The 13886-nt window shown below is 35.3% G+C and overlaps 1 protein-coding gene across 1 annotated transcript in view; it reads left to right on the top strand.

The window, feature by feature from the left end:
* The first annotated feature begins 6635 nt into the window (after positions 1–6635).
* Positions 6636–13886, top strand: part of LOC132550603 (dystroglycan 1-like) — a 91168-nt gene continuing 83917 nt past the window's right edge. Inside the window, exon 1 of the mRNA XM_060214692.1 lies at positions 6636–6697. The gene's annotated coding sequence lies outside the window, so the exon portion shown is untranslated. The remainder of the gene's footprint in view (positions 6698–13886) is intronic.

Here is a 13886-nt window from a genome sequence, read left to right on the forward strand (position 1 = left end):
TACTTGAAGGCTAATTTTACCTGTAGGCTAACCTTACTTATAGGCTAACCTTACCTGTAGTATCTTACTTGAAGGCTAATTTTACCTGTAGGCTAACCTTACTTATAGGCTCACCTTACCTGAAGGCTTATCTTACTTGTAGGCTAACCTTACAAAGTATTGTAAACTCTGATTTCTGTTGTTTATATTTTAGACTTAATGTTTGTCATTTCGTTTTGCAGATTATTTGTACAGATCTCATATTTCAACAGATAATGTGAGAACTTCATTAGAAACCTTAAACTAATGTCTGGTTTCCATGGAAACATTGATACAAACAAACAGATATTGTCTATTCTATCGCCTTGATAATAAACTGCGATTTGAAGGGAGATACTTTGTACATGATACCAGTGTTGTTCAGTCTGTCACTTGGTAAACTGTTGATATCAATACCATGTATGGTCAGTATTCTGTTGGTACAATATCTACCTGCCACGGTGTTATTATCAATTTTAAACCAACATCTGCTGATAGTTTATAACTTTTGTGAATTTTTTTCCATGTCCAAGGATTGAATGATCGAGAGTATATTGTTTTTGTGCTGTCTGTCGGTTTGTCTGTGGGTTTGTCTGTTGTCAGCTTTACCCTATTTGGTATGTGTGTTCCTTGTGACTGTGGTGGTGGTACCATATAACCTTGGCCGTTACCTTTAACCTACATTTGAAAAATTTCAACATCTATTTTATTCTTTAAAATATTTAGCCACCAGAAATAGAACACTTCTTTGGTTATCTGGTTTCAAAAACGACTAATACTGCAGAGTGTGTTCCCCTCTGTCGATGGAACCGAAGTTAGCTTGTCATTGTCCAACCTGAAAGTAAAAAAAAATAATTGTTAATGTGTAACATTGCTGGTGATTTGTCTGAAATGGAGGAAACTTTTCTCACAGCTCCCTTGAAAGGGTGACATACAGAGTGTCGTATTCCTATTCTTCTTCGTTAAGTTATAAGGAAATTGTTGGAAAAATCTCAATCTATTTCACAAATGAAAGCACACCCATTTTCATTCTCTGTGATTTACAATAAAATGGCTTTGATTAACTTCTTTATTCTGAGGAGCAAAATTATTTCTTTTTTTTTTCATTTTCTTTTGTCTTTTTTCATTTTTCTCGATTAAATTGTAAAAACAAATTTTCATTTGATACATGTTGGAGACAAAGAGTGATAGCAGAAATACCGATGATTAGAACAAGATAATTACGCGGGATAAAATTCAGATTTATAAATGTTCTGATATCGTCTTCAATTGTAGTAAGCTTTCAGCATTGATAATTGAGTGGTTCTGAAGCCCCCATGGGGGTTACTTAATGAGGTAACATGTTGTAACTAGGTACACCACAGTAACTTAATGCTAACATAGTCTGTAAAGAGTTTCAATTATTTCTCAATTTAGGATTCAGGATTTACTTTATTGTCCCTGGTGTGAACTTCGACAACTATTTCTGTGAGATTGGATTAAAATCAACAAAAGGGGATTGATGACATTTAGAAAGGGTTAATCAAATTAATATAAATTCTCAAGGCCAATAGGAAATTCAAGGACATTTCAAGGTTAGATGGTGATGAGCGTCAACTGTTTCATTGTTTTTCTAAAAGTGAGAAAAGAATGAGTGTGACAAAGGTCTAAATAGTGAGGGTCTAAATAGTGGGCTCTAAATAGTGAGGGTCTAAATGGTCTAAATAGTGAGGGTATGGATAGTGAGGGTCTAAATAGTGAGGTATAAATAGTGAGGGTCTAAATAGTGAGGTATAAATAGTGAGGTCTAAATAGTGAGGGTCTAAATAGTGAGGTCTAAATAGTGAGGTCTAAATAGTGAGGTCTAAATAGTGAGGGTCTAAATAGTGAGGTCTAAATAGTGAGGTATAAATAGTGAGTTACTAAATAGTGAGGGTCTAAAGAGTGAGGTATAAATAGTGAGTTACTAAATAGTGAGGTATAAATAGTGAGGTCTAAATAGTGAGGTATAAATAGTGAGGTCTAAATAGTGAGGGTCTAAATAGTGAGGTCTAAATAGTGAGGTCTAAATAGTGAGGGTCTAAATAGTGAGGAACTAAATAGTGAGGTCTAAATAGTGAGGTCTAAATAGCGAGGTCTAAATAGTGAGGTATAAATATTGAGGTCTCAATAGTGAGGGTCTAAATAGTGAGGTATAAATAGTGAGGTCTAAATAGTGAGGTCTAAATAGTGAGGTCTAAATAGTGAGGTCTAAATAGTGAGGTCTAAATAGTGAGGGTCTAAATAGTGAGGTATAAATAGTGAGGGTCTAAATAGTGAGGGTCTAAATAGTGAGGTCTAAATAGTGAGGTATAAATAGTGAGTTACTAAATAGTGAGGTCTAAATAGTGAGGTATAAATAGTGAGGTCTAAATAGTGAGGTCTAAATAGTGAGGTCTAAATAGTGAGGGTCTAAATAGTGAGGTCTAAATAGTGAGGTATAAATAGTGAGTTACTAAATAGTGAGGTATAAATAGTGAGGTCTAAATAGTGAGGTCTAAATAGTGAGTTACTAAATAGTGAGGTCTAAATAGTGAGGTCTAAATAGTAAGGGTCTAAATAGTGAGGTCTAAATAGTGAGGGTCTAAAAAGTAGTGAGGTCTAAATAGTGAGGTCTAAATAGTGAGTTACTAAATAGTGAGGTCTAAATAGTGAGGTCTAAATAGTAAGGGTCTAAATAGTGAGGTCTAAATAGTGAGGGTCTAAATAGTGAGGTCTAAATAGTGAGGGTCTAAATAGTGAGGAACTAAATAGTGAGGTCTAAATAGTGAGGTATAAATAGTGAGGTCTAAATAGTGAGGTGTAAATAGTGAGTTACTAAATAGTGAGGTCTAAATAGTGAGGTGTAAATAGTGAGTTACTAAATAGTGAGGTCTAAATAGTGAGGTGTAAATAGTGAGGGTCTAAATAGTGAGGAACTAAATAGTGAGGTCTAAATAGTGAGGGTATAAATAGTGAGGTCTAAATAGTGAGGTGTAAATAGTGAGTTACTAAATAGTGAGGTCTAAATAGTGAGGTCTAAATAGTGAGGGTCTAAATAGTGAGGAACTAAATAGTGAGGTCTAAATAGTGAGGTCTAAATAGCGAGGTCTAAATAGAGAGGTCTAAATAGTGAGGTCTAAATAGTGAGGGTCTAAATAGCGAGGTCTAAATAGAGAGGTCTAAATAGTGAGGTCTAAATAGTGAGGGTATAAATAGTGAGGTCTAAATTGTGAGGTCTAAATAGTGAGGGTCTAAATAGTGAGGTCTAAATAGTGAGGGTCTAAATAGTGAGGGTCTAAATAGTGAGGTATAAATAGTGAGGGTCTAAATAGTGAAGGTCTAAATAGTGAGGGTCTAAATAGTGAGGTCTAAATAGTGAGGTCTAAATAGTGAGTTACTTAATAGTGAGGTCTAAATAGTGAGGGTCTAAATAGTGAGGAACTAAATAGTGAGGGTCTAAATAGTGAGGAACTAAATAGTGAGGTCTAAATAGTGAGGGTATAAATAGTGAGGTCTAAATAGTGAGGGTCTAAATAGTGAGGGTCTAAATAGTGAGGTCTAAATAGTGAGGGTCTAAATAGTGAGGTCTAAATAGTGAGGGTCTAAATAGTGAGGGTCTAAATAGTGAGGTATAAATAGTGAGGGTCTAAATAGTGAGGTCTAAATAGTGAAGGTCTAAATAGTGAGGGTCTAAATAGTGAGGTCTAAATAGTGAGGTCTAAATAGTGAGGGTCTAAATAGTGAGGTCTAAATAGTGAGGGTCTAAATAGTGAGGTCTAAATAGTGAGGGTCTAAATAGTGAGGGTCTAAATAGTGAGGTATAAATAGTGAGGGTCTAAATAGTGAGGTATAAATAGTGAGGTCTAAATAGTGAGGGTCTAAATGGTCTAAATAGTGAGGGTTTAAATAGTGAGGGTCTAAATGGTCTGAATAGTGCGGGTTTAGATAGTGAGGGTCTAGATAGTCAGGGTCTAAATGGTCTAAATAGTGAGGGTTTAAATAGTGAGGGTATAAATAGTGGTGTATTTCTAAATACAAAAGTCTTGTTCTCTTTCATCAATGAGAACTACTTGTCAATCTCCTTAATGAAACAATACAGAATATTTTACGTGTTTGTGCTAACTTTTTCAGGTTGTTGCTGTTTTCATCTTTAGTTTCAAAAACCAATTTCCCACAAAAAAAGTGTGAATTGTGTTTGCAGACTTAAGATGAGATTTTTATCAATGTACAGGAATGCGACTGTAAATAGCAATGGACTTTGAATAAATAATTATGAAACTGGACTGAAATCAGGTCTTGCATGCATACATAACAGAAAAGTTTAGCAACATTGAACTGTACACATAGGTGTTTGGTTTAGTTACAAGATGTTGTCCAGTCATTCAGATCCATTTTGTTGTATTCTTCTTCTACGGAGAGCGTAAGTAAGCAAGGATGATGAAACTCACTGTGTCAGTAACACAAAGACAATTTGCAGTGTACTGGCTTCAAGATACTGGCTTCAAGACCAGCAAATTATTCACAGATTTATTGCCCTTTTTGAAAATTTCGTGTTCATAGCATAGTATTGCTTGCATATAAACTAGGATGATGAAACTTGGTATATGTATTGGTCATACTAAAATGACAGGGTCAGCAAATCTTTAACAGAGTTATTGCTCTTTGATATTTTTTGTGTCTGGAGCATAACATTGCTTGCATTTAAACTAGAATAATGAGATTTGGTATATTGCCCTTTGTTCAAATATTGTGTCCAAAACATAATTGTATTTTGGATTGATGTCAATGAAACACACAACTAGTATTGCTTGTTATAGTAAGTTATAGTAAGTGTCATTTTGAACAAAAGTTTCAAAGCCTAAGAATTTAATTACTCTTATCTTCTAAATAATTTACAATACTGAAATATCAGTAAACATGCAAATTGATAATAAATGTTTATTTAAGTATCAGCCTAAGTCAAATATGTACTTACTTTCACAGCTCAAGCATCCAATACAAATATTACCTGATTTGTGTAACATCTTAAAACATTATTCTTCCAAAATATGTTCCATTTTAACACATCTTTACAGATACATGTCATTGATATTACAAAATTCATAGGAAAATCCTCCAATGTTTTCAAGGAGCATTCATCAGTTCCATTGATACTCTAGTAATATAGGGAAAATTCAGCTGTCTTTTGACTTCATTTCAGTGGTTGCAAAGGGAGATAACTGATTGTCACATTTAAAGAATTAATTTGGTGTATGTGCTATTAAAAACAAGTCTTACCTAAGGTCTACTGTTAGGTTTGAAATTTGATAGATCAATCTTATAGCCAATGAACCTACATATTGTAACAGAAGTCATTATCTGTTTCATTGCTGCCACTACGATTGGAAGTTGGAAGTTTACTTGTCTAATGCTAAAGAGGAGTTCTCTGTAGCCAAGCATTACATTGGCTAGCATTAGTTAAATACTAGCCCTCCAGGAAATAGCTCGTGTTCATGTTTCCAGGGGTTACAGCAATGTTTGTAGGGCATGGCTAAGTATTGTTCTGGAGAAAAAGGATTGATGGCGTTCCCACTATATGACTGCTATGTAAGATATCTTTAAACTTTGTTTCAGAAATTTACCTTGATTGTCAATACATGTAGTTTCAATTCAGCTAACAAGATTGTTCGGAATGAATTGAATTAATATCAAATAGCAGATATGTACAAAAACAATCACTACAGAAAATAACAGAATTTTGTAAAATGCTGAATCATGTGTTGTGAAATGAAACCCCCTAGAAATGTGCATGCGTGGTTTGTTTTTGCATTCTCAAGGTTACAAATCACAAATTATATTGTGTTCATGATGCATCATATTCCACTTTGAATTGTTAGGTGTAAAGTTGAAAGTGGAGAAGACAGCCAGAATATATACAGCTGTTATTTAACGCTGTGGCAAGGTTTTTTTTATCATTTGTATAGTAATTTGATAAACTTGGGATTGAATCATTGATATCCAATTTGCTCTAACAGGTGTTTTGTATTGACCTACATACATACATATACCTAGGTATATTTTTCACTGTGAATATAATCTGACTTTGCATATTTGAGAACAATACCAGGATTTATGCTGAATAATCATATGATAAAAAGATATATATATATATATACATATTTATATAATGTTTATCTTGTTGATAAAGTCTTTATTATATAAAGTCAGATTTAATGTTATACATTTCTTTGGACTTATCATTAAAAAAAAGTCTAGAAATCTTGTGTTACTTATCAAACTATAAAGTTCTTCATTGAAGTCCCCAGTTGTAGTTGATTATAGGCCTTTAGATTGTGTAGACTATATAGAGATGTCTGTGTGTCTTTGGAGTTCTTGTAAAGTCATTGCCAGCAAGCCTGCAGTTTACTGGTACAGTATACACCTGTAGAGTAGGTCTACCTGTATCTCCACACCGCCTGACTGGAGAGCTCACCAACTCACCTTCTCTCTGTTGACATACATTTCTCAGTCAAGGTCGAATACTACTATGCCTCTCCATTGTAACACCAGGTGGCAGTGTGTTAGTCGCTCTCTCGGGAACACATGTGAGTTTGGACCAATACTACTTGTCTGTACTGTCATCAGCTAAGTGGGAAATTACAAAACTGTTCTGAAATTAGGGATATATGTCCCCGGAAAGGTAAGGTTTGAGTTTGTAGTCACTGTAAATGAGAGAATGGGCAGGTGTTACAGTGGTAGGTATGTGTGTGTGCATGGTATGTGCTGGAGCACTGTTAACTACCTGTTATATACCTCACAGGTAGATTGGTGATACTAGGACTTAAAACCCACACCTTCAAATGTGTCATCTGTCTGCAAATCTTGTTAAAGGACTGAAGTTTTTGCTTTGTATTTTCTTTAAAAATCACAACATTAATGTGAACGAAAAAATATTTGATGTCTCAAAGACAGAATTTATTATGTAAACTAAGGGATAAATTGTTTGATATATATATGTTTTTGATAACATTTGGAGAAATGTGCGTTTACTTTAGTGTGTGTTTACTAGGTTCATATACTTGAGCCAACATGTAGACGTGAGGTATCTACAGGCTGTGACAAATACACCATCATAAGTATCGCTATCATTCAGGTTAGGCCCTGATAAAATCCTTTGAAGGTTTGCCTGCTATCTGTGATACAGGTTTGTACTGTGAGTGATGGACCCTAGCACAATTTATTTCAGTTCTGTCCATCTTGACAAGCCTTTGGTATATGAATTAATAGTCAGCCCTGTTTTTTTTCAATGAATTCTGAAATATTCAGCTTTGTTTATTACCTTGATGAGCCTTTGTTACAATACTTGATATCCCTGTGTTTCATTCTAAATGATTCTGATAAATTTACATGGGATACAAATTACAACAATGTCTATGTAGGGTTTGTTTTGGTGATTATGGCACATGTTCTTTGTTCCTGATCCTGTCACCATGGGAACCATTCTGTTCCTATCTGTTGTCCTAGACCATTGGTAGAGTATATGCAATAGTTCTTTTCTGATGCAGGTTTTATCAACATATATGACGTAGAATAATCTTCATGTCCATCTGACATGTAGGTCTGGCTGACTGTACATATTATCTTTGTCGTGGGGATAGTTGTCTGATCCCAATAACGGTGAATTATATTGTCACGACTCTGATCTCACAGAAAGTCCAGACGGGGTAACTCACTTACACTGTGCTGTAGAAAATAAGGGACTGTGTATGTCTTGTATATAATGCTGACTATACACTAAACTGTCCTATATTATACACCTATACCTGGCTGTGACAAGCCCTCAGACAAGTATGAATAGGGAGCATTTAGTATCACAGTTCATTCACGATGCTAAGGACTCAAGTTTTCTTTTTTAACTGAAGATTTTGAGACATTGGGAAATTTTTGGTCATAATAAAGTTTTTGTGAAGAGAGCAGGTGTTTTCTCTGTACAGGTGATATAGGGAGATTATTGTTATCTTTCTAATTGTTGTTATATTGTAACAATGTTGTCTCACGTCTCTTGTCATTAAATTTTGTTTTCTAATTATAACTGAGCTCTAGATTTTAATTCAGTTTTATATTTTCTCATCATTGTTTATTTGGTTGTATGGAATTTTAAGAACTTTTTTAATCATACAAGAGAATTCCAAAGCGATTATTTCACATCAGTTTATATAATTTCAATTACAATTTCAGTAGAAAACTTATGTCAGTTATCATTAAATGTATTTATCTTGTAATGAACTCTATTTTACCAGTGATCTCTGCTAAGGTTGTACATGGGATGCGTTATGGCAATGATTCAGAATTTAATTTTCACAATGGAAAAAGAAATGTAATACTTTCCAAACAGAACAGCTTTCCTAAAAAAGAAATGTAATTGAATTTTTGCTGAATTTGGATGAGTAAATTTTGAAGAAAATTAGATTTACAGAGAGGAAGTATATCTACATAGCTATAGTTGTGTCTCTGAGAGAGAATAGACAGGAAATTTAACAGTGATCAAATGGCAGAAAACCGTCTAGTAATGTACTGCTTGATGCAGAAATTAAACAAGAGGAAAACATCTTCCTTCCTAAATCATCAGTTTCTGTATGGTACAAGGAGGACTTTGTGCTGGAATTAGAAAAAACACTTTGATTTTTTGTTCAATCAGGAGGAACTTTGTGTGATATATAGATGTCTGTGTATTAGTGATATGTAGTGTACTTTGGTGTACGTCATTGTTATACGCTCAAGTCATCAAAAATATGGATCAAAATTTAAGTAGGACCAGAAATGAAAGAAAATGTTCTGTGTCTAGCTAGCAAACTGGCATCCTTGGCATTGATAACCCCATAACTTGTGAACACCCTTCTGTTGTTGTGGTCAAGCTTGATGGCCAGAAGCTGTTAAGATATTCATCATTGTACATCCCTCTTTTGGTCAGGACTGACCATAACTTGTGCTGGACCAAAGGATTAGAAAGATCTATATGTACCCTTTTACACCTGTGTTGTGGTCAGAACACACTGTCTACAGTCTACCAGAGAGGAGACTATGTCCTTTGTTGTAAGGGTCAAACCAACAGGACAATACCATCTTTTGTCAATAGTCATGTATCTGGTCTTTCTCAAATGACCACAGGGCTGATTTTGTCCATTTTGTGGACTGTCCCAGGAGGTTTTCCAACTAATTAGGAGATTTAAGCATTATAGGCGGTTAAACTAGACAATCTCCAAATCCGTTACAATTGCTGTCACTGGTCAGTCCTGTATATGGACCGCAATATGTGAAGCATCATGACCTAATTTCCAGATTTCTTATCTTCATTTCTGAAAAAATATATTTTAGAATAGAAAAGCTTTTTGTGTATGTTAATTTTCTTTTCAAATCTTCAAAATTCACAAAATAAAAACTAAATATTTTGAATAAAACTTGACTATTAAAGTCAAGAAATGTAATTTTTCAGATATCTCGGGAGAAGTCAAATCATTTTGTAAATGTTCTTTAATAATTCTAAGTAAACTGACAATGCTATGGACAAATGTAGAATCAGGCTGTGCTTTTCTAGACTTGTTTTCATCAAAGGTATTTTCCATGTTTATCCCCCTAGTACATGTTTTAGCCCCCTAGTACATGTTTTAGCCCCCTAGTACATGTTTTAGCACCCTTGTTCATGTTTTAGTCCCCTAGTACATGTTTTAGCCCCCTAGTACATGTTTTACCCCCCTAGTACATGTTTTAGCTCCCTAGTACATGTTTTAGCCCCCTAGTACATGTTTTAGCCCCCTATACATGTTTTAGCCCAATATTTTATCCCCCTATAGATGTTTTAGCTCCCTAGTAAATGTTTTAGCACCCTATACATGTTTTAGCCCCCTAGTATATGTTTTTCCCCCTAGTACATGTTTTAGCCCCCTAGTACATGTTTTAGCCCCTAGTACATGTTTTAACTCCCTAGTTCATGTTTTAGCCCCCCTATACATGTTTTAGCCCCCTATACATGTTTTAGCGCCTAGTACATGTTTTAGCCCCCTAGTTCATGTTTTAGCTCCCTAGTAAATGTTTTAGCACCCTATACATATTTTAGCTCCCGAGTACATGTTTTAGCCCCCTAGTACATGTTTTAGCCCCTAGTACATGTTTTATCCCCCTAGTACATGTTTTATCCCCCTAGTACATGTTTTAGCTCCCTAGTACATGTTTTATCCCCCTAGTACATGTTTTACCCCCCTAGTACATGTTTTAGCCCACTAGTACATGTTTTACCCCCCTAGTACATGTTTTATCCCCCTAGTACATGTTTTAGCCCACTAGTACATGTTTTAGCCCCTAGTACATGTTTTACCCCATGTTTTACCCCCCTAGTACATGTTTTAGCCCACTAGTACAGGTTTTAGCCCCTAGTACATGTTTAAGCCCCTAGTACATGTTTTATCCCCCTAGTACATGTTTTAGCCCACTAGTACATGTTTTAGCCCACTAATACATGTTTTAGCCCCCTAGTTCATGTTTTACACCCATAGTACATGTTTTAGCCCACTAGTACATGTTTTATCCCCCTAGTACATGTTTTAGCCCACTAGTACATGTTTTACCCCCCCTAGTATATGTTTTAGCCCCTAGTACATGTTTTACCGCCCTAGTACATGTTTTAGCCCCCTAGTACATGTTTTAGCCCACTAGTACATGTTTTAGCCCACTAATACATGTTTTAGCCCCCTAGTTCATGTTTTACTCCCATAGTACATGTTTTAGCCCACTAGTACATGTTTTATCCCCCTAGTACATGTTTTAGCCCACTAGTACATGTTTTACCCCCCCTAGTATATGTTTTAGCCCCTAGTACATGTTTTACCGCCCTAGTACATGTTTTAGCCCCCTAGTACATGTTTTAGCCCACTAGTACATGTTTTAGCCCACTAGTACATGTTTTAGCCCCTAGTACATATTTTAGCCCCTAGTACATGTTTTATCCCCCTAGTACATGTTTTACCCCTTAGTACATGTTTTAGCCCCATAGTACATGTTTTAACTCCCTAGTTCATGTTTTAGCCCCCTAGTACATGTTTTAGCCCCTTGTACATGTTTTAGTCCCCTAGTACATGTTTTAGCCCCCTAGTACATGTTTTAGCCCCTTGTACATGTTTTAGTCCCCTAGTACATGTTTTAGCTCCCTAGTACATGTTTTAGCCCCTGTTTTAGCCCCCTAGTACATGTTTTAGCCCCTGCTTTAGCCCCCTATACATGTTTTAGCCCCTAGTTCATGTTTTAGCCCCCCTAGTACATGTTTTAGCTCCCTAGTACATGTTTTAGCCCCTGTTTTAGCCCCCTAGTACATGTTTTAGCCCCTGCTTTAGCCCCCTATACATGTTTTAGCCCCTAGTTCATGTTTTAGCTCCCTAGTACATGTTTTAGCCCCCTAGTACATGTTTTAGCCCCGGTTTTAGCCCCCTAGTACATGTTTTAGCCCCTGTTTTAGCCCCCTAGTACATGTTTTAGCTCCCTATACAAGTTTTAGCCCCTAGTAGTTATTTTAGCCCCCTAGTATATGTTTTAGCCCCCCTATACATGTTTTAGCCCCCTAGTACATGTTTTAGCCCCATGGTGTGTTTATTTATATGTGAATTTGTCTGTAAAACTTGCCAAGCTTGTAAATAAGCAAATAAAAGATTTCATCATTTGACCTTCTTTTATTAGCACCAAAGAACTTTCTCTGAGACACACCTGGTTAATTTTTACCTGTTTGTAGGCCAACCAAGTATAGTGATTTCCATACAGACAGCGCCAGTAAGCCTGATCACTCTGAGGATCCTCTTCAGGCAAAAATTATCTAAGGTAAAGATTTGAAAATTTATATTTGATACTGAATGGGTCATATTCTGCTATCTGATATAATTAAAGTTATCAGTGAGAGAGAGGTCTGGAGGCTTGAACAAGGGTTGTCTTTATGATGGCTCATGAATACACTGGCAGTCACGTCCTGTCCTTTGTTGACATTGGGGGTAGATGACCTAGCGTTTAAAGTTTCTAAGTGAAATTTGAGCTTCGGTGATCAAATAACAATTTGGCTCTGTATGCTAAAAAGAATTCTGAAGTTGTCACATACATTAGTTTTAAAATGTCATTGAAATCTAATTGCTGGCACTTTCCTTTTCATGTGTTCAAGTTTTCAGGTGAATCCTTCCTTTTTCAGTGATATTTTCAGGTTTTTGACTTGACACAAGAATGATCAGGTGTGATTTGTAGGAGAATCTTGTAGATCCTGATTTTTAATTAGGCATGTTTAAGGTATTGCTTGATAATGACCTGAAATAGTGACATAGGTAACTACTTACTTACCTCACAAGCTCTTTAATAAGTTGAGATTCTAAAATAGAGTGATTTAGAACTCTTTTTACCCGACACAGAACTTGTAAACAAGATAGTTGATCTCTGAGTGATTCATCAATGATACACAGAGCCATACAATTCCTGTGTGATGATTTTTGCTTTGTATGATATTAAAATGATAAAGATCTTTCATGTAAAACCTGTGGAGTAAAATAGAATCCTGGCTTTAAAATCTGAAATGTGTGGGTATAGATAACTTCTCTTTTTATCCTGTCCTTGAGATAGTGATACTTTAAACTAAAAAATCTCTATACTGATGAAATTTCTTGTGTCGATCTCCATTCATAATGAGTTGTAATCTGCCTAGATGTATAGATAGATTCAAACATGGAAGTAAGAAAAGACAGATATTCATTTTTTTATGTTGTTGTCCTTTATAGGTTCAAATCTTTAGAGTAACTTATTGTAGATTTGAACAATTATAACTTGTACAAAAAACCCAGCAAAATGTCTCTTATTGATTAACAATTATAGTCAGCTTGTCAATTATATAAAGTAAATTTCATGATAGTATTTAACATAAGGGGACATAACTGATCATAAGGGGAGATAACAAATATTAATCCATAATCTTGATGGAAATGCTGATTATCACTATAATTAATCCATATCAATTTTCTTAGTGGAAAGAAAAAATTCTAACATACTGAACCAAGCTTTTGTAAGTATTGTGCTGGTCTTGTACACTGTCTGGTGATTCAATTTTCACTTAATGTAATTACGATGAAACCATTCTACTCATGATCTATGAAATAACACTGTACAGCCATTAAGCTTCAAACAAACAGATAAAACTTAACCTATAATTCAAAGCAACAAAATCGGATTAGAAACTTTTTTATCAGGTTTTGACTTTCCATTGATATAGATAGTGAAACTGGGACAGTTAACACCATTTGCTTACGTCATTAGGGAACCGAATGATTTGTAGACGCTTCATCAGGAAGGTATCCAGAATAAGCCTATGATTCAAAGACCTCAAATTAAATATAACTATACTAAAGAACACAGGGCAGTATTTTCTGTTTCGCTTCGAATTCTGATTGCGAGAAATTAATCAATAAAGTTGCATGAATTTCATTATGTGGGGATGCGTTACGCTAAAGGAAGTGAGAGCAGACGACGGGGATGCTGCTGTTAGTCTCGTGTGGTACGCGCACAACACAACGTTTCCTTCAGTAAGTAAAGACCAGAGTAGTATTGATTGGGTTGAGTACCAGGCTGCTACACGAAAACATATTATTCCATTTGGAAATGAATTTGGACTATCAGTGTAAACATTCAACAATAGCATGGACGTAACGTGGAATTCCATGTTGCTAGTGTCATTCCAAGATTGGTTGTAGGAGACACGTAAGTGTTTTTGTCTCTAGCTTACCTCTCTCACCATTGTTTCAGTGTTCACTTTGCATGTTTTCAAGGTCAGCGTCTTTGTTTCACAAACTAGCATTCTAGTGACTTGTGTGTATGAT

This window comes from Ylistrum balloti, unplaced genomic scaffold (genome assembly GCF_031769215.1).
Source record: "Ylistrum balloti isolate Yb309-2 unplaced genomic scaffold, AGI_CSIRO_Ybal_v1 Utg370134, whole genome shotgun sequence".
In the NCBI taxonomy this organism is placed as follows: domain Eukaryota; kingdom Metazoa; phylum Mollusca; class Bivalvia; order Pectinida; family Pectinidae; genus Ylistrum; species Ylistrum balloti.